We start from the raw sequence: 20,711 nt of genomic DNA, 5'->3' as shown, positions 1-20,711 counted from the left end.
GTTCCCTAATGTATAGATCGACAGACTGGAGCAATACATCCATTGTCCTTATCACGGTGGTGCTTGTGGCACCAGATATGAATATAAGAGGCACTCGTTTTTTTTTTTTTTTTTTTGTTTTTATTAATTCAATAAAACCATTATTTATATAATTACAATATATGTGGCCTCAGCACCATAAGGCATTTTAGAGGCAAGTTGGCAAATATTAAATCATATATAATTATCTTGAACATTATATTTTATTATTGTAAAGTTCTTTTTAACGCAAATCATGCCAGAAGTCCATCAATATTTTGCTACAAATACTCTTTTAATTTTTTTTTTAAATTTGATAAGCTTGTTAATAACATTAGATCTAAGGGCAAATTATTTAAAGCTTGACTACCAGAATATTCAATCCTCTGTTTTGTTGTTACAGTTCGACAAAATGGCATATTAAGTTGATTACAATTTCGAGTATTAAACTGGTGCTGTCTACGCAAAAATGATATTGTGTGATGACCAATATTGCGTAAATATTTCAACATATAGATTAATAATTGAAAAATGTAAGCACAATGAATAGGCAAAACTGTTGGAAAAATTTCTTTATATAATAATAACGTTGAAAATCTCATGGGCAAATTAGCAACCGCCTTCAACCCTTTATTTTGTAACCTATGAAGACTTTTCAGTTGCGTTGTTTTGTTGTGTCCATAAATTATTGCCAAATAATTGCAGTGACTCTGAATTAGGGCGTTAAAAATAAGAAATTTAGATTTGTGGTTGAATTTGTTTTTAAACTTGTATAATAGTCCAATAGACTAGCAATATGTTTATCCCATACTAGATTACTCTGCAAAAAAAGTCCTAGGTACTTAATAACATTGACCTCACGTATTTCATTTCCATCAACATGGATACTGAAGTTGTCCTGAAAACGAGAGTGTGGTTTGAATCTTATAAGTTGTGTCTTGAGGGGATTTACGAAAAGTTTATTAATGCGAGCATATTCAAATATCAAAGATGAATCCCGTTCCATATACACCCTCACTCCGTTTTCGTGTTTGTATGGATACAACAAACATATATCATCGACGTATAAAAAAAGTTTGCCTGATAACCCAAGATTTTTCATATCGTTAATATAAATTGTGAACAATAGTGGACCAAGAACGCTACCTTGAGGGACTCCATATTTCACATACTCAACACTACTTCTATGTGCATTGATTTGAACAAACTGTCTTCGGTTATACAAATAACTTTCAAATAAAGAAAGCTCTGTTCCACATATCCCATAATATCGTAATTTCCGAATTAATATTTCGTGATCAATAAGATCAAATGCTTTGCTAAGGTCATAGAATATGCCTGCAACACCATTGTTTCCTTGATCCAACCCTTCACATATAGAATTAATTAGATTTACTGTGGCTTTTTCTGTACCACAACCTTTCCTAAAACCAAATTGATAATCATAGAGCAAACAGTTATCATTACAAAACTTAGAGAGCTTATCATAAATAATTCTTTCAAAAATATTGTCTATTAGGGGTAAAACTGAAATAGGGCGAAATTTCTTAACCCTATCAATATCCCTTACATGCTGCACATGCTCCAAACCTTAAGTCAGCACCTGTAGCGGTAACACCGCCGAGTACAACCAATGCATCAATCTTGGTTTTAACCCCCATCTACTGATATTGCATAAATACCTAGTGACTTAAACGGTTGGAAGATATGTAAGGCTGCCATAATTGCATTCTCCATAATGATGAGTCCTTGATCAACCAAATTGTTTCTAAAGTTCAGCTTTCTTCAAAAACTCTAACATATGTTCTGTTGTCTAGGCTCGTAATATTCTTAAGTTTGGACAAGCGACATTAACCATATTGACCTGTTCACATGGAAGCTTCAAGGAGTTGTGTTTTGTCACTTTGGCTATCCTGTTGTATTCCTTAATTCGTGTGTAATACATATGGCAGAAGACTGTCCCTCCATTACAATGTGTCCTGTTATAAAATCTGTGGGCCCTTCTCTTGTTTCTTGGACAGATTTCCTTTCTCGAAGCGAACAACCACCATCGTCGAAAGACCCCACCTAAATTCTAAGCTGTTGTTAAAACTCTCATGTGAAACATTGATGGTAAGTTCTGTTCCTCCCATCAACCTTACTGCTAGCTTTTCTCGAATGTATTTTAAGTAATTTACTCCTTAGTCAAAGTATTGTAATTTTATTTGCCCGATGTCTTGTCTTGAAGATTACCCAAACGTCATGTTGCATTGCATAGATACATGGGCCACAGTGATGAACTTCACTTTCAGCCTCACTCTATCTCTCTCTCATCGTTGTGCAATAAATTTCAATTCATAAATGAATGTTTCATTTCTTCAATCTCAAAGGATCAATGTACGTAATGTACGTTGCCCTAACGTGGAAATGAAGTACATGGATGAAGTACACAAATAACGAACCAATCCATGCATCTGTTTGTGAGATATTTAGGCATTCTTTCGTATGTGTTATCAATCAATCAAATAATCATGTAAAGGTCCTTGGAGCATTAAGCTCCAGTAAATATTCGAGCAAATGAAATGAAATCTAGCAAATATCCATAGAACATTTCCAAGAAGTAGATGTAAGGAATATGTCAAATCATTTAATTATACATATGTATATGATGACTGAAGAGAGATTTTTATGGAAAATTTTCAAACTCACAAAGGAGGTAGAAAAACAAAATGGAACATTACAATGACCTACATAGCAATGCCTGAGATTGACAGGTTAAATCAAAAACGTATATGATTTCATTTGATAAGAGACTAGAAGAGTTTTTGTGGGCATGATACATAAACAATTTAATTAATTTTAACATGTAGGAAGATCAAATTAGAAAAACTCAGAATATAACAAGTAAAAATGCATTAAGTTGTATCGGTTCGGAGTGAGCGCTATAATGGATATAGTTAGTCAAAGGCAGTATCCATACAGCTTCAGAAGCATTGGGCAATCCAGAACAAGATTACTGAACTCAGATATATTTACTAGACATTCTTCTTTGCAAACAAGGGAATTCGAACAACGAACTCCATTATTTGTCACAAAATTTAACCTTATTCAGAGGTGTCTTGTAAGACCTGGATAAAATTTTTTTGATATCTGAAGGGGGACGGACCCTCCCCCTTACCCCAAAAGTACTACCCAAAAGTAAAAGTGGAGCAATCGGGACAATATGGGATTAAAATGAAAGGTATTCAAGAATATAGTGAAATTAATTAATGAAATTCTTCATAGTAAAAGTTGGGTCCAAGTACCAGGGGGGCCGCCCCAGCCCCAAAACCCCTTAATATAGGTTTATTTGACGATCATGACAATATGGGACTGAAATAAAAGGTATTCGGGAGTAGACTACGAATATGGTCAGGAATAAGAAATATACTTTATAATTTGTTGATATCGGAAGGGGTCGGACCCTTCCGGTTATCCCAAAAATACCAACCAAAATCACAAGTGGACCGATAAAGACAATATGGATATCAAATGAAAGGTATTGAAGAGAAGAATACGAATATGAAATTAAAAATTGGGTCCAAGTACCCAGGAAGTCGCCCTAACTAAATGTCGCCCTAAAATGTCAAAAAACAGATAAATTGGTCGTCCATATCAATATGGGGCTTAAATGAAAGGTATTCAGGAGTAGATTACGAATCTGGCATACAAAATCAGATCGAATTGTAGGGGATCACCCCACATCACCGGACCCTCCCTCCTACCCTAATTTTCAAAAACGCCAGATCTCGGAGATGGGTGGTGCGATTTAAGCGAAATTTTGCGTGCTCTCATATAGTACCCCAAAAAATAACAAGTAAAAAGGCGTTAAGTTCGGCCGGGCCGAACTTTGGATACCCACCACCTCGGGTATATATGTAAAACACCTTTCATCAAAATTCGGTGAAAATTTCATATCTTATACTCATATACCTCATACCGATCTAAACTATATACGACACGGATGTCGAAAAGCCGAACATAAGTCACTGTATCAAATTTCAGTGAAATCGGATTATAAATGCTCCTTTTATGGAGCCAAGACTTTAAATCGAGATATCGGTCTACATGGCAGCTATATCCAAATCTGGACCGATTTGGGCCAAGTTGCATAAACATGTCGAAGAGCCTAACACTAAGCACTGTCCCAAATTTCGGCGAAATCGGACAATAAATGCCTCTTTTATGGGCCCTAAACCTTAAATCCAGAGATCGGTCTATATGGCAGCTATATTCAAATCTGGACCGATCTGGGCAAAATTTAAGAAGGACGTCGAAGAGCCTAACCGAACTCACTGTCTCAAATTTCAGCGACATCGCACAATAAATGCGTCTTTTATGGCCCCAAAACCTAAACCCTAGATATCGGTCTATATGGCAGCTATATCCAAATCTGGACCGATCTGTGCGATATTGCAGAAGTATGTTAAGGGGCTTAACTTAACTCACTCTTCCAAATTTCGGGGACATCGGGCAATAAATGAGCATTTTATGGGCCCAAAACCATAAATCAAGAAATCGGTCTATATGGCAGCTATATCCAAATTTGAACCGATCTGGACCAAATTGAAGAAATATGTCAAAGGGCCTAACACATCTCACTGTCCCAAATTTCAGCAAAATCGGATAATGAATGTGGCTATTATGGGCCTTACACCATAAATCGGAGGATCGATCTATATGGCAGCTATATCCAAATCTGGACCGATCTGAGCCAAATTAACGAAGGATGTCGATGGGCCTTGCACAATTCACTGCTCCGAATTTCATCAAAATCGGATAATAAATGTGGCTTTTGTGGGCCTAAGACCCTAAACCGGAGGATCGGTCTATATGGCAGCTATATCCAAATCTGAACCGATCTAGACCAAATTAAAGAAACATATCAAAGGGCCTAAGACAACTCACTGTCCCAAATTTCAGCGAAATCGGACCATAAATGTGGCTTTTATAGGCCTTAGACCCTAAACCGGAGGATCGGTCTATATGGCAGCTATATCCAAATCTGGACCGATCTGAGCCAAATTGACAAAGGATGTCGAAGGGCCTAACACAACTCACTGTCCCAAATTTCAACAAAATCGGATAATAAATGTGGCTTTTACGGGCCTAAGACCCTAAATCGGCGGATCGGTCTATATGGGGGCTATATCAAGATATAGTCCGATATAGCCCATCTTCGAACTTAACCTGCTTATGGACAAAAAAAGAATCTGTGCAAAATTTCAGCTCAATATCTCTATTTTTAAAGACTGTAGCGTGATTTCAACAGACAGACGGACGGACATGGCTAGATCGTCTTAGATTTTTACGCTGATCAAGAATATATATACTTTATAGGTCGGAAATGGATACTTCGATGTGTTGCAAACGGAATGACAAAATGAATATACCCCCATCCTTCGGTGGTGGGTATAAAAATTTGGTATCCAATTTTCGGATGGGGTACCTAGGGTGGCCGCCCCATTCTAAAACCTACCAAACATATATTTAGACCAATCACGACAATATGGAACTCAAATGAAAGGTATTTAGGATAAGAAAACGTATCTGATATCCAATTGTCGGACCAAGTATTAGGGGGACCATCCCAATCCCTAAAATACCCCTTAATCGGGCATATTTTCCGATCACCGATCACCAATTGCCTGGAGGTCTACCCCTTTCCCAAAATACCCCACAAACAGCATGCTGATATTTTTTCGGGGCCAAGTATCTGGGGGACTACCTCTGCCCCGAAAACACCACTAAATCAGACATCATGAGAATATCGAGCTGAAATGAAGTATTTTAAGAATGGAGTACACCTTACATCCAAACTTAAATTCGTAGACCAATAAAGATCATATTGAATTCAGATAAAGGCACTTATATATATAAACTTCGAGAATAAATATTCCAAGGAAACTTTTGTTCCATATAAAGTAAAAGAAGGCGCAGCGGAGCGGGCCCGGGTCAGCTAGTCTATCATATAAAAAATTGTTGCGCTTTGTTTGTTAGTTTGTTTGTCTGTTCCGTATAGACTCAAAAACGGCTGAAACGATTTGCGTGAAATTTTCACACATGGTAGAGTTTTGGCCCCCAGTGAAAATAGGGTACAACATTTTTTGATATCAGAAGGGGAGCGGATCCTCCCCCATAACCAATTTTTAAAAACGTCAGATCTCGGAGATGCCTGCACCGATTTAAGCGAAATTTGTATGCCACCCTATGGTACCATAAAAACACGAAATTGGTAAACAATTTTGGGTTCAAATAACCTGGGGGGACGCCCCATCCCAAAACGCACCCAAACGGACATGTGTACCGATTGGGACAATATGGGTATCAAATAAAAGGTATTTAAGAGAAGAGTACGAATTTGGTATACAAATTTCATTCTTAATTTTCGGGTGGGTCTACCACCTCCAAAAATGCCCCAAGAGGACACTTTCACCGCTTTGGGCAATATAGGTATCAAATGAAAGGAATTTGAAAGTAGAGTACGAACTTGGCATTCAAATGTTACCCTAAGAGTCGGGAGTACCCCCCACCCCCCAGCAGGACAAATTTACCGGTTGGGACAATATGGATATCAAATGAAAGCTATTTAAAGATAAAGTTCAGTCCTGATATAAAAATGTATTCCATGGTGTCTGAGGAATCCCCCAAAACCCTCAACAGGACATATTTACCGATTGGGACAGTATGGGTATCAAACGAAAGATATTTGGCAGCTGAGTACACATCTGTTATAAGAATTTGGTCCAAGGTGTCTACGGGGCCTCCTCAACCCCAAAAACTCTTAAAACGGGCGTAAATATCCAACGTCACAAAATGGGTATCGAATGAAAGGTCTTTGGGAGTTGACTACGAATCTGGTATGCACAATTATAACGGAGTCTGGGACCAGCCCACCCACTAAATACCCTTCAATAGGACGTGTAGAAATTTTGCACAGATACTATGTATTGATGTAGGTCATTGGGAATTGCAAATGGGATATATCGGTTCAGATTAACATTTAGCTCCCATATAAACCAATCTTCCGATTTAACTTCTTGAGCCCTTACAATTCGCAATTTATGTCCGATTTCACTAAAATTTTGCACGTAGTGTTCTGATATAACATCCAACATCTGTGCTAAGTACGGTCTCAATCGGCCCAAAACCAGATATAGATCCCATATAAACCGATCTCCCGATTTGACGTCTTGAGCCCCTGGAAGCCGCACTTTTCGTCCGATTTGGTTGAAATTTTGCATGTAGTGTTCTGTTATGACTTCCAACAACTGTGCAAAGTACAGTCCAAATCGGTCTATAACCTGATATAGCTCCCATATAAACCGATCTCCCGTTTTGACTTCTTGAGCACCTGGAAGCCCCAATTTTTGTCCGATTTGGCTGAAATTTTGCATGTAGTGTTCTGTTATGACTTCCAACAACTGCGCCAAGTACGGCCCAAATCGGTTTATAACCTGATATAGCTCCCATATAACCCGATCTCCCGATTTGACTTCTTGAGCCCTTACAAGCCGTAATTTTTGTCCGATTTCGCTTAAATTTTGCACATAGTTTTCTGTTATGACTTCCAACATCTGTGCCAAGTACGGTCTAAATCGGTCTATAACCTGATATAGCTCCCATGTAAACCGATCTCCCGATTTGACTTCTTGAGCACCTGGAAGCCGTAATTTATGTCCGATTTGGCTGAACTTTTGCATGTAGTGTTCTGTTATGACTTCCAACAACTGTGCCAAGTACAGTCCAAATCGGTCTATAACCTGATATAGCTCCCCTATAAACCGTTCACCCGATTTGACTTCTTGATCCGTTACAAGCCACAATTTTTGTCCGATTTGGCTGAAATTTTGCATGTGGTGTTCCGTTGTGATTTCTAACAACTGTGCCAAATACGGTCCAAATCAGTCTATAACCTGATATAGTTCCCATGTATAAATTTTTAGTAGTATCCATGTTGAGGGATTCCCAAGACACGTCCCGGCCTAACTTAGCTCGCCTTTACTTTTTTGTCCACAATTCTGCACTTTCGGCCATGCCACGACACTTTTATGCCAAAAAAATCCACTAAAAATTTAAATTATCTCCAGATGTGTTCATATTTTCATATTTATTTTTGTTTTTTAAGCTTCGGTGATGAATGATTAAATTTAACCAAATTACGCTTCACACCTCACCAACGTATCATAGCGTTCCCACCCACCCGCTGCGACTACCAAGACAACATATTTTTATCCTTAAGTAAGCCAGCAGAAAAAAAACCAAAGGACTCAAAATAAATCAAAACAAAAATATTTCCTCAACACCAACATAGCTACTAAATTCCAATAACTCCTCCCTCATAGAAAAACAAAGGCAAGCAGTTGACAAATATTTGAGATTTTTCTTTTTTCGTGGCAAGAAAAGACTTTTCTGCTTCTCTTGCCTATGATTTGCATAGACTAAAATTAAACGCGGTATTTGTTGGTGGAATTCTTGGAAGATCATAAAAACAATATCAACGTTTAAATAGGACCAAGAAAAGGGCTTCTTGGGAATCCTTTTACAAAGCAAATATTCCGAATTTGGCTTTACCTTCCTTTAAGGCAAACGCCATATGCCATACGGTTGGTATCTTAGCCTTGGCAACCATCCTTCAAACTCTTACTCTCACATCACTGGAATAGTCAACAGCATTCTGTTTTCTCATTCCCAATAGTAGTTGCCCTCCGTTTGGTTAGGGCTTAGCATCCTATTTGATGCAAAAAAAGCAACAACAAAACAAAAGGTTCTTCCAAAAAGCTATCAAAACAAATCCTCAGAGTTGTTGTAGCAACGCGAGTAACGCGTGAGAATTTCATGTCAATGAACCATAATTCGCAAAGCTTCGATATATTCATGTATTCGCGTTAATATTTTAAACTCGTTTATACAAGCGATACGCATGTACGTATGTGGGGGGGAAGAAGAAGCGCACACTTGTGAGTTTTAAGGGTATTAAAGGGCAAGGGTTATATGTATATATCCTGAAAAACATTGTCAACATAACAAAATTATTTTCTAAAAAAATTTAACTTTTTCGCAAAAATTTATCAACATTTTTATACCCTCCACCATAGGATGGGGGTATGCTAATTTCGTCATTCTGTTTGTAACTCCTCGAAATATTCGTCTCAGACCCCATAAAGTATATATGTTCCTGAGCGTCATGACATTTTATGTCCATCTAGCCATGTCCGTCCGTCTGTCCGTCCGTCTGTCCGTCCGTCCATCTGTCGAAAGCACGCTAACTTTCGAAGGAGTTAAGCCAGCCGCTTGAAATTTTGCACAAATACTTCTTATTAGTGTAGGTCAGTTGGGATTATAAATGGACCATATCGGTCCATGTTTTGATATAGCTGTCATATAAACCGATCGTGGATCTTGACTTCTTGAGCCACTACAGGGAGCAATTTTTTATCCGATTTGGCTGAAATTTAGCATGCGGTGTTTTTTCATGATTTTCAACTACTGTGTCAAGTATGGTTCAAATCGGTTCATAACCTGATATAGCTGTCATATAAACCGATCTTGGATCTTGGGGACTTGACTTCTTGAGCCTCTAGAGGGCGCAATTCCTATCCGATTTGGCTGAAATTGTGCACTACGTGTTTCGTTATGACTTCCAACTATTGTGTCAAGTATGATTCAAATCGGTCCATAACCTGATATAGCTGCCATATAAACCGATCTGGGGTCTTGACTTCTTGAACCTCTAGAGGGCGCAATTTCTATCCAATTTGGCTGAAACTTTGCACTACATGTTTCGTTATGACTTCCAACTAATGTGCCAAGTATGGTTTAAATCGGTACATAACCTGATATAGCTGCCATATAAACCGATCTGGTGTCTTGACTTCTTGAGCCTCTAGAGGGCGCAATTCTTATCCGATTTGGCTGAAATTTTGCACTATGTGTTTCGTTATGACTTCCAACTACTGTGCCAAATGTGGTAGAAATCGGTTTATAACCTGATATAGCTGTCATATAAACCGATCTGGGGTCTTGACTTCTTGAGCCTCTAGAGGGCGCAATTCCTATCCGATTTGGCTAAAATTTTGCTCGACGTGTTTCGTTATGTCTTCCAACTATTGTGCCAAGTATAGTTCAAATCGGTTCATAACCTGATATAACTGTCATATAGACCGATCTTGAATCTTAACTTCTTGAGCCACTAGAGGACGCAATTCATATCCAATTTGGCTGAAATTTTGCATGAGGTGTTTCATTATGACTTCCAACTACTGTTTCAAGTATGGTTCAAATCGGTCCATAACCTGATATAGCTGTCCTATAAACCGATCAGGGGTCTTGACTTCTTGAGCCTTTAAAGGACCTAAATCCTATCCGATTTCGTTAAAATTTTGCACGACGTGTTTCGTTATGACTTTCAATAACTGTGCTAAGTATAGTTCAAATCGGTCCATAACCTGATATAGCTGCCATATAAACCGATCTGGGATCTTGACTTCTTGAGACTTTAAAGGGCGCAATTATTATCTGATTTGGGTGAAATTTCGACAACGGCTTCTCCCATGACCTTTAACATACGTCTCAAATACGGTCTGAATAGGTCTATAATCTAATACAGCTCCCCTATTTTACTTTTTGAGCCCTTAAAGGGCGAATTCATTATTCGATTTGGCTGACATTTTTCACAATGACTTCTACTGTGGTCTCCAACATTCATTTCATTATGGTTCGAATCGGACCATTACTTGATATAGCTCCAATAGCATAGCAATTCTTTTCTTTTATTCTTTCCTTTCATTTGTTTTCCTAAGAAGAGACACCGGGAAAAGAACTCGACAAATGCGATCCATGGTGGAGGTTATATAAGATTCGGCCCGGCCGAACTTAGCACGCTGTTACTTGTTTCAGAAAATTTTATACCAAACTTGTATAAAAATGTATATAAAAGTCCGTTCGTCTGTCCGTCCGTCTATCCGTCTGTCCGTCTGTCTGTTGAAATCACGCTACAGTCTTTAAAAATATAGATATTGAGCTGAAACTTTCCACAGATTCTTTTTTTGTGGTTAAGTTCGAAGATGGGCTATATCGGACTATATCCTGATAAAGCCTCCATATAGACCGATCCGCCGATTAAAGGTCTAGCAAATGCAAATTTTGCCCATGAACTTTCCACTTAGGAACAGGAGCAAACTTCTCACATATCAATGAGTGCAGTCCGATTCAAGTTTAAGCTCAATGATAAGGGGCTTCCTTTGCATAGCCGAGTCCGAACGGCGTGCCACAGTGCGACACCTCTTTGGAGAGAAGTTTTACATGGCATAGTACCTCACAAATGTTGCCAGCATTAGGAGGGGAAAACCAACGCTGAAAAATTTTTTTCTGATGGTCTCGCCAGGATTCGAACCCAGACGTTCAGAGTCATAGGCGGACATGCTAACCTCTGCGCTACGGTGGTCTTAGGTCTTAGGCCCATAAAAACCAAATTTATTATCCGACTTTGCTGAAATTTGGGACAGTGAGTTGTGTTAGGCCCTTCGACATACTTCTTTAATTTGGCTCATATCGGTCCAGATTTGGATATAGCTGCCATATAGACCGATATCTCGATTTAAGGTCTTGGGTCCATAAAAGCCACATTTATTATCAGATTTTGCTGAAATTTGGGACAGTGAGTAGTGTAAGGCCCTTCGACATCCTTCTTTAAATTGGCTCATATCGGTCTAGATTTGGATATAGCTGTCATATAGACCGATCCGCCCATGTAGGGTCTTAGGCCCATAAAAGCCACATTTATTATCCGATTTTGCTGAAATTTGGGACAGTGAGTTGTTTTAAGGCCCCCGACATCCTACCCAAACATGGTTCAGATCGCATTATATTTAGATATAGCTGCCATATAGACCGATCCGCCGATGTAGAAGCTTTGGGCCATAAAAGCCACATTTATTATCCGATTTTGTTGAAATTTGAGACCGTGAGTTGTGTTAGGCCCTTCGACATCCTTCTTCAAATTGGATCATATCGGTCCACATTTGGATATAGCTGCCATATAGACCGATCCGCCCATTTAGGGGTTTAGGCCCATAAAAGCCACATTTATTATCCGATTCTGCTGAAATTTGGGACAGTAAGTTGTTTTAATGTCCCTGTCATCCTATTCAAAAATGGCCCAGATCGCATTATATTTAGATATAGCTGCCATATAGACCGATCCGCCGATGTAGAAGCTTTGGGCCATAAAAGCCACATTTATTATCCGATTTTGCTGAAATTTGAGACAGTGAGTTGTTTTGAGGCCCCTGTCATCCTACCCAAACATGGTTTAGATCGCATTATATTTAGATATAGCTGACATATATACCGATCCGCCCATTTAGGGTCTTAGGCCCATAAAAGCCACATTTATTATCCGATTCTGCTGAAATTTGGGACAGTAAGTTGTGTAAGGCCTTTCGACATCCTTCTTCAATTTGGCTCAGATCGGTTCAGATTTGGATATAGCTGCCATATATACCGGTCTCTCGATTTAAAGTCTAAGCCGCATAAAACGCAGATTTATTATCCGATTACGCTGAAATTTGACACAGTGACGGACGTTAAGCTTTTCGCCATTCACGTCGTTTATGGTTCAGATCGATCTATATTTGGATATGACTACCACAAAGACCAATATTTTGTTCTACAAAATTGAACAATGAGTTGTACTTATTAGACCTCTCAATGTCCGTGTCGAATTTGGTTCAAATCGGACCATATTTCGATAAAGCTGCTATGGGTGCATAAATTATGCATTTTTCACCCAATTATGACAAAAGATGGTTTACATATATACCCGAGGTGGTGGGTATCAGAAGTTCGACCCGGCCGAACTTAACGCCATTTTACTTGTTTTTCTATAAAAATGTTGTCATCATTATTCTCCATAGAAAATTTTATAAAATAATTTTATAAAAAAATGTTATAAAATAATTTTATAAAAAAAATTTTATAATATAATTTTATAAAAAAATTTTATAAAATAATTTTATAAAAAAAAATTATAAAATAATTTTATAAAAAAAATTTATAAAATAATTTTATAAAAAAAATTTATAAAATAATTTTATAAAAAAATTTTTTAACAATTTTAAAACAATTTTATAAAAAAAATTATAAAAATATTTAAGGAAATAAAAAAAAAAAATTAAAAAAAAATTAAAAAAAAAAAAATTTTAAAAAAATTTATAAAAAAAATTTTTAATTAAAAATTTTTGATAAAAAATAAGAGCAAATTTTTAAAGAATATGTCACATTTTTACTTTAATCAAATAATGGCAAATTTTTTTCTACATACATTTTGTCAACAATGGTTTCTATAGAAAATTTTGTACAAATTATATTTCTCTAGACAATTTTCTAAAAAAAATTGATAAAAATTTTATAAAAATATTGCAAAAAAATTTAATGAAAAATTTTATAAAAAATTTTGTAAAAAAAAATTTATAAAAAATTTTGTAAAAAAAATTATAAAAAATTTTGTAAAAAAATTTTATAAAAAATTTTGTAAAAAAAATTTATAACAAATTTTGTAAAAAAAATTATAAAAAATTTTTTAAAAAAATTTTATAAAAAATTTTGTAAAAAAATTTAATTTTTTTTATAAAAAATTAAAAAAAAAAACAATGAAAACGTGCTAAGTTCGTCCGTGCCGAACTGTGGATGTGGTGAGTATCCATTAATCATCCATTTTTATTATAACTCCACTGCCCTATCCATAGTTATATCTAAATAGGGGCTATATCTGTATCGTATTTTATTCAAGTCCCTAGAACTCTTATACAAGTCTTATACAGTTTCAGCGAAATCAGGCAATAAATCCGCTTTTTATGGAATTAAGAATCTAAATTGCATCATCGGCCCATAAGCCAGCTATATCTATATAGTCTGATCTGGATCATATTTGGGTCGAATGTCGGGAGGCTTACAACAACTCACTGTTTCAAATTTCAGCGAAATCGGGTAATAAATAAAGCTTTTATGCCAGGGACTTAGATCTGTTTTAGACTGCCTGACCATAATACGGTCCTGCAGTCGGAGATCCGGGCGATCACGGAATGCGTGAAATGGTGTGGTGCTAACACGAGTACGTCGAGTGTGAACATCGTTACCGACAGTAAAATTGCCATAAGGGACGGTAAGGTCAGTCTTGCAGTGTATGAGAATGGCAAAATCTGCATCGTTTGGGTGTCGGGCCATAACGGTGTAAGGGAAAATGAAAGGGCAGACGATTTGGCGGTGAAGGCCAGAGGACTGCCGTCAATAAACTTGGTTAACCCGAAGCCTTTCGGGTCGACGCAGTCCGAGTTAAGGGACTGGGCGACAAATGCGCATGCAACATTGTGGAACAGCGAAACGGTCGTTAGGACGGCGAAAATCCTATGGGGGGATCCAGATCGTGAGAAGACGAGGCTATTACAGAAAGGAACCAAGAAGGAGGTCAGTATAGCTATTGGTATCATAACGGGACACATAGGACTTCGAGCTCACTTATGTAAAATCGGTGCGGCAAGTGATAGCATGTGTAGGGCATGCGGGGAAGATGATGAGACGTTGGAGCATTTTCTTTGTCTAACAGGTACCGGCACTCAGATGGAGACACAATACCAGACACGAACCAACTAAGGGGAGTGATATTGAATACAATTAAGGATTTTGTGAGTAGCACGGAATTCCTAACTTAAATTCCTAAAAACAAGCCGATTACTGGCTTGCACCCTCTTTTCAACCTAACCTAACCTAAGGTCCAAATCGGTCTATAACCTGATATAGCTCCCAACCGATCTCCCGATTTGACTTCTTGAGCCCCTGGAAACCGCAATTTTTGTCTGATTTGGCTACAGTTTTGCAGATAGTGTTCTGCTATGATCCGAGATCGGACTATATGAGAGCTACATTACGTTGTGAAACGATTTAGACCATACTTGGCTTAATTTGACTTCTTGAGCCGCTGGAAGCTGAAATTTTCATCCGATTTGGCTGAAATTTAGCATGTAGTATTTTTTTATGATTTTCAACAACTATGTCAAGTACGATCCAAGACGGCTAAGAACCTGATATAGCTCCCATATAACCCAATCTCCCTACTTGACTCCTTGAGCCCCTGGAAGCTGCAATATTTGTCCGATTTGGCTGAAATTTTGCACGTAGTGTTCGATTTGACTTCTTGAGCCGCTGGAAGCTGGAATTTTCATCCGATTTGGCTGAAATTTATGTAGTATTTTTTATGACTTCCAACAATTGTGCCCAGTACGGTCTAAATCGGTCAAGAACTTGATATATTGTAGTTCCCATGTAAACCGGTCCCTCGATCATACTTATTCTGTTCCTAGAGCTTTAATTTTTGCTGGTTTGACAGAAATTTGGTATGTAAAATAAACTAAATTTACTTTGTTCCAAGATTCGGAACTTAGCACGCTTTTCCTTGTTTATTTTTGTCAGTGTACAAATACTTTCTCTAAACACTCTCTCGCATGATGACGCAAAATCCTTGCTTAGTACTTGAGCTGTTACTTTTGGCATTTGGGGTCTAAATATTAAAGTATACTTTTAGGCACTTTAAATGCAACTGTTGTTTGAAATGTTCGCCACGGCCATCTATGGCAACGTTTGCATTAAAAACAAATTTTTGTCTTTTTCCCTGCTTTGAAATTTTCATTTTTAACTTCACATCTGTCCAAATCCCACACATGCTCACTTCACTAAAATGACATAAGAAATATCCCAAAGTCTGTCTGTTTCAGTGTCTTTTTTTCCTCGGCTACTACTGCTGCTAGTTGGCCTGCTAACTTCTGTTGCCTTTGCTGCAATGTCACGTTTTGTCCATTTTTTTGTGCCCGGCATATAGAAATCATTTCGTTTCTTTGAATATTTCTTGCATTGGTTGTGTTTTTTTTTTTTTTTTTTTTTTTTTTTGTTTGATGTTCCCTACGATCTTTTCTTCCTTATCCTTTGGTTTAGTTGTCTTTTCGTTTTTTTTTTTTGTGAGAGGGAAATTGTGCGCTTATCTTTTTGACTTCTTGGCGTATTTGTAAAGGATGTGATTTCAGCTTCCACGATGTGTCCCGGATTACTTTCTTTTGTTAGATTACTGCGATTTCTGTTCTTTGTTTGAGCCAAACGCTGAACGCGAAGGAAAGAAAAGGGCAGTGAGCAAAAAAACAAAAAATAGCTGGAAACGTATAAAAGGATTTGCTTGAGACAAATTGTTTGGGTGTCCGGTTTAGAAGTGTAGTGCATAAAGAAGAAAAGTCCTTTTTCTTATTTGGTGTGCTTTTTTTAGTTGCTTACCTCTAGCAGGACTTTATTTTGAAGGAAATGTGAATGCAGTGCATTTTTGGTAGACGAATTTCAAAAGGCAATAAAATCTGGATGAAGAATAGGCAAGTTGAAGATTTTGCAAAGAATTCAAATTTAAGAGCATTCGGGATTTTCAAAATTTATTTTCATAAAAATATGAATTTTTTAAAAAATTTCTGAAAATTTTGATTTTCATAAAAAAATTCTTCAAAATTTCGTTTCCATACAACTTTTCGTCAAAATTTTGTTTTTATAAAAAATTTGGTTTTTGTAGAAAATTTCTCCAAAAGTTTGGTTTTTATTGTAAATTTTTCAAAATTGAAAATTATAGAAAAAATTTTTTGAATTTTTTTTTTTTTTTTTAAAAATTTTTATATAATTTTTACCAAATTTCGTGAAAATTCAATGGCAAAAATGCATTTTCCGGACGCCACTCCGATTGCGTTGAAATTTAGTATGTAGTTGCGGGTTGACCCCAGAAACACGAATCTGAAGTCCTTTTTTGGGGCAAAGGCCCATGGACCCCCCTAGGGCCTAAAACCCCCCTTTGGGAGAAGTGGTCCGACCTAGACAATATGGGTATCAACTTAAAGGTATTGTCAAGTAGATTACGAATATGCAAAAACATGACCCGGGAAACGAAAACAAAAATTGGACCGGGGAAGGACCTACGGGGTCTTGAGAATTTAGACACCCTCTAACCCTAGGCAATATGGGTATGAAATGAAGGGTATTAACTAGTTGATTACGAATATTCAAAAGAAAGCTTTTAAAAATTGGACCCGAGAAGGACCTACGGGGTCTTGAGAATTTTGAACCCTCTAACCATAGGCAATATGGGTATCAAATGAAAGGTATTAATGAGTAGATTACGAATATGCAAAAGAAAGCTTTTAAAAATTGGACCCGAGAAGGACCTACGGGGTCTTGAGAATTTTGAACCCTCTAACCCTAGGCAATATGGGTATCAAATGAAAGGTATTAATGAGTAGATAACGATAGATATGCATAGAAATTAATTAAGCTCTAAAAGATCTCTAAAGAGAAAAAATAAAAAAAATCCAAAAAATTCGCTCCATTTTTTTTTTTAATTTTTCGCCTTCGATACTTTTCCTTAATTTTTCAAAACAAATACCATATTTAAATACAACTAAAAAATTTTAAAAAAATCGCACGATTTTCCTTCATTTCGCGAAAATCAAATTCCATACTTAAAAAAAAAATTCGCCTTCACCGCTTTTTTTGGGGTTCACCAAGCAACTGCCAAATTTTTATTTTTTTTAATGCCTATTACGTTTGGTACATTACAACTTTACCATATTCATGTACCTATTACATTAATTGACCTACTACACGCGGTAATATGTGGGTTGGCCCCAGGGGTTGCCCAGGAGCCTTTGCGCAAAAAACGGACTTCAGATTTGTGTTCCTGGGGTCAAAATTTGGGGAAAGGCGGTGGAAAAAATTAAAAAAAAAATTGAGTTGGTCCCCCAAACACTTAGCCCTGAAAATATATCAGCATCGTGGTCTATTTTCATATATCCATATATAATATATTTGAACCCCATACTGCCATTGGACTCGAAATTATATATCAAATTAGTTTTCTAATCTCAAATACCATTTAAACCCCTTCTTGCAAAAGTCAGCAAGTTTGTCCGATTTGGGGTATGGGGCCTAAAAACTATCAATATCGAGCTTCACTGTCTTAAAAACCCAAAATGTCTTGGGTCTTTAAGACCATAACAACCCCCGTCCTATTTGGAGGTTGTTATGGTGGTGGGACGTTCCCTAGACAGTTGGTCCCGAATTTTGATGTCAGATTCGTGGTCTACTCGCATATACCTTTCATTTGAGCCCCAGATTTCCGTAGGCGGAAACTTGACCGTTTTGGCGTGTGTTTTGGGAGATGAGGTGGCCACTCAGAGACTTGGCCTTGAAAATATATCAGATTCGTGGTCTACCCCCAATGCATTTTATTTGAGCCCCATATTTCCATAGTTGAAAAACATGACTTGTTAGGAGAGTGTTTTTGGAGATGGGGTGGCCACTCAGAGATTTGGCCTTGAAAATATATCAGATTCATGTTCTTCTCTAAAATACCTCTTATTTGAGCCCCATTGCAATGGTTTGCAAATACTTCCTATTTGGGTGGTGTTATGGGGTTTGTTATGGGGAATCGTGCCTTACTTCCAAAGACCTTTCATTTGAGCCCCATATTGCTATTTCTTAAATTTCCTTCTTGGAGGATGTTTTTGAGTAGAAGCGGCCCCCCAAACACTTGGTCTCATAATTGGAAGTCAGATTTGTATTCTACTTCCAAGGACCTTTCATTTGAGCCCCATATCGTAAATTTCGTAATGGGGCTCGTAAATTTGTCCTCTTTGGAGGAAGTTTTGGGTTAGAAACGGCCCCCAAACACTTGGTCCCACATTAGGATATCTAATTCACATTCTACACTCAAAAACCTTTTATTTAAGCCCCATATTTCCATGGTCAGTAAATAAGTCCTATTTTGGGGGGTGTTTTGGGGAAGTGGTGGACCCCCAGAAACTTGGTCCCACATTTGGATATCAGATTCGTATTCTACTCGCAAATACCTTTCATTTGAGCCCATATTGCCATGGTCGGTAAAAATGTCCGATTTAGGGGGGTTTGGGATTACAATCCCATGGCAGCCGTTTGTACGCACCGGATTGGCCCGATGGAACTCCTCATCGGCAAGGGCTGCCGCCTCAGTGTACGTGCTCGTCTTTTTTCGTCATGGGAGAGGCAGGCACATGCCGGAATGCCTTCTCCACACGCTTCTGGTCCGAACCGGGATTGAAAAGAACCCCGGACCCTGATTCTGTTCGGTTTGCCAGAACTTACTTCCAATCTTGCTCTGGCCTCACTTCACTACGGGAGTATAGTCATACTGAATATGTGTCAAGGTGCTGTGCGAACATAGCCAGCAGTGGGTCACAAGCGTGGTCGTCATCGCCTTCTGCGTTCTCGTCGTCGGACTATGTGACGTAACGGCAGCATCCCAGCCCAAATATTGCCAGGCCAGTGCCGGGAAGTGTATCGTTCATGCAGTTAAACAGCAACGGACTTTGTGGTGAGATCGATGAGATTGTGGACATTATGAGTCGGAAGAGCATATTGGTCGCAGCGATTCGGGAAACAAAGCTGACCAACACCTGCAGCTTGCACAGTTGTCACGGTTACAATGTGCTACATAAGGATCGCCCAACCTATCTCGCCTGCGCATGGCGCTAGTGACCCCTGCATGGAATGCATGGGGATAGCAGTCAGGTCTGGTACTGCCGAGATAGAGCTATACAACGTGTACATACCGCCGGTTGGTAGCTGTGTCCCAATTAATGGCCAGGCTTACAAGCCCGATATAGGTGGGCTACTAACTGGCCATAATTGTCTGGTTCTAGGGGATCACTTTTCATGGCATTCTCGCCTAGGTAACGACCAGCGGGGCATAGCTTTGGCAGAGCAGATTGACGTTTTGCACGGTGTATGAGGATGCCCCCACTAGGACTAGGAGGAGGTGTAGTAGCTCGCCAGGCATATCCATTGCATTCTCTGATCTCATAAGTCACGTATCCTGGCAAGCGGTGATTTCTTTGGGATTAGACCACCTCCCTATAAGTCACACCATTGACAGACCACCCGACTTCATAACCTCTGAGCGCCGAACGTTTATCAGTCAGAAGAAGGCCAATTGAGCTGGCTTCAGAGAATACACCAATCGCCGCTTCAAAGAACTGAAACCCCCCTCGGATGTGCTAGTTGCCGAGTGGAAATTCCGAGATATCATTAACGCAGCAGTCGATCGCTTTTTACCAGCCGGTCGAATACACAAGTGTGGCTAAGTCGCTTGAGGCATTACTCCTCCCGAGCCTCGTCGTAGGAGAATTTCCATTCGCCGAGCATCGACATGGATTTCGAAGACTGCATAGCAGAACAACTGCTTTGCATGCCATAACCGCACACATTTGCCGTGGTTTCAATCAGCCTAGGCCATATAATAGGACGGTCCTCGTGCCACTGGACCTATCGAAGCCATTCAACACTGTAAGCCATGCGAAACTATTTGAGGATATCGCCAACACGTCCCTTCTGGCCCTTCCAACCGTTTGAAACGATGATAAAAACCTGTCCAAGAAAACCAGAGTTACATCAGCATAACGGGACCTCCGGTAGGGGATAACGACTAAGGTGCAGTTTACGGGGGAAATCGCAAACACGGATTAGGCGCAATGACGCCGAACATTGGCAATATCATACCCAAATTTATGGAAATTTTGCGTAGAATACGAATATAAAAACAAAAATAGCCAGTTCCGTGGTAC

At 38.4% G+C, this 20,711-nt stretch overlaps 1 protein-coding gene across 1 annotated transcript in view; it reads right to left on the bottom strand.

Annotated features, from left to right (window-relative positions):
- Window positions 1–20,711, bottom strand: part of LOC106087697 (juvenile hormone acid O-methyltransferase-like) — a 228,752-nt gene that overhangs the window by 206,855 nt on the left and 1,186 nt on the right. The gene's annotated exons all lie outside the window — the stretch shown is intronic.

Source organism: Stomoxys calcitrans, chromosome 3 (assembly GCF_963082655.1).
Source record: "Stomoxys calcitrans chromosome 3, idStoCalc2.1, whole genome shotgun sequence".
In the NCBI taxonomy this organism is placed as follows: Eukaryota; Metazoa; Arthropoda; class Insecta; order Diptera; family Muscidae; genus Stomoxys; species Stomoxys calcitrans.
Note: the sequence above shows the minus strand (reverse complement) of the source record. Positions and strands in the feature narration are given on the sequence as shown.